Source organism: Nicotiana tomentosiformis, chromosome 8 (genome assembly GCF_000390325.3).
Source record: "Nicotiana tomentosiformis chromosome 8, ASM39032v3, whole genome shotgun sequence".
NCBI classification, from domain to species: domain Eukaryota; kingdom Viridiplantae; phylum Streptophyta; class Magnoliopsida; order Solanales; family Solanaceae; genus Nicotiana; species Nicotiana tomentosiformis.
The window spans coordinates 15,158,026-15,160,089 of NC_090819.1; positions in this window are offsets into that span (position 1 = coordinate 15,158,026).

Here is a 2,064-nt window from a genome sequence, read left to right on the forward strand (position 1 = left end):
CACGTGTTGGAAATGTCCAAAAATTCCAAAATCCTGCAACCCCTCTAATTTTATTCAGTCTAGGGGTTTTCGCATATGCGGCCACTTGGCCGCATTTGCGGTCTCGCAGATGTGAGGGATTCATCTCTTATGTGGCTCAGGATGCTTCTCCGGACAATAGTCCACTTCTGCGGACTCGCTTCTGCGACGAGGCTGCCCCTTCCCCTTTTCCGCTTATGCGATGGATGTGTCGCTTCTGCGAGGTCTCGTCCACTTCTGTGGACCTCACGCTTATGTGATGCCAAGATAGCTTCTGCGAGCTCGCACCTGCGAGAAAATGTCTGCATGTGCGATTGCACCAGAAGGCAAGATTTTCATACTCATTAAGTCGAGTCGACGACGTAAAACTCAGAACTATGGTACCTACCCGTAATCATTGAGGGTGAAGCAATGGAACCTCATAGGCCCAATATGATTTGTATGAATAAATGCTTAACCAATTGATCTGGTTAATATCCAAATTATTGTACAACCGGGACATCCCATGAAGGCCTCTACAAAAACAAAGCCATCTATACAAGAGTAATTCCATGCTGGTCGGTATGCCTAAGTCACTGGTTGGTTAACCATCTAATTGTGTAAATTAATTATTGGCTCAGGTAAATTTTCTGGTTTATATCAAAACCCGGACCCTATGACTGTTAAGATGTTAAATTAGTCCAGTTTATTACACATAGAACATGTGTGGTCACAGTTTCTTTTAAGTTTTCTTTTGTGATTGTAAATGTGAAAGCCAAAAACATATATATTTTTACTTATAGAATAATTTTCTCTCTTTCTATATATATATATATATATATATATATATATATATAGATAATTTATAAATATTTACGAAATATCAAGTGCTTAGTTATATTCATAATTCTATTACTTTGTTTTTAAAAAAATGAAATATATATATAATAATATAAAAAGAATGATCACGTTCTTTCTTTAAAAGTTGTTATAAGGAAAGTTTTTCTTTTGTTAATTTTTTTGTTCTCCTTGAAAGAAAAATAATTCTATAATATTATAATAATTCTTTTTTCTTAATGATTGTGTCACTGTAGGTTTTTAATTAGTAAAATAAATTATTTTTATTGTGCACAAATATTAAGTCTTTTCTTCATTATCATATCAGTTCCATGCCTATGACTTTAATTTTGTGAAGGCAAAACTATCGTCTCCAACTCGCAAGATCAAAGGAATTGAGAAAGGTTATTATCACAAAAAGGTAGACTCAATAATTTTTCTAGAACTTGCTCTAAATGTTCTTTGAGGTGAAATAATGGATGACAACTGATTCTTGAAAGATGAAATTAGGCTTTCTTTGATACACCTTTTAGCCTCTTTTAGTTTATTCTCTCCAAGAATAAAAAAGTTTTTACCTCTTAGAACCTATCTTTGAGCCTTTATCCTATTTTTTTTTTTAAAAACACCATGGTTATAACCCAAAAACAAAAAAATAAAAAAATAAAATATGAATATTACTATTATAGTTATTAGTTCTTCCAACCATGATAAGTAATGTTTGTTAGAAAAAGGGAAGAAAGATTGTGCAAGGCACGAAACAGAAAAGAAATAAAAAGGAGAGAGATCTAATATATAAGTGTGTGTATATTCTTATATCTCTTTATGTTGATGAAAGAATATATACAAAAAGAAAAGAAAATGCAAAAATACTAGAAAAAAAGATGGAATAATTAGTATCGAGGAACATTTGCTCCAAGCTGGAAGAAGAAAAGTCACTGCAAAAATATCTTTATCTTACCAGCCTGAAGCCTGACATTATAAGCCAAGAAAAAGTCCTAAAAAGATTTCAAAAATCAGTGTTGAATCTATATTAGTGGAGATTAACATGAAGAGTAAGCCTACGGACGAATAATTGTGATATTCAAGACGTGTGATAATAAAGTTATCAATTCCAAAAGATTCAAGAGAAAAAGAATGCAAATTTTATTTTTTCAAAAATGAAATCAGAAGCAAGGTAAAAGATTTGGTGAAGCTTAAAAGATTATTAATTTGGCATGATGGAGGAAATTA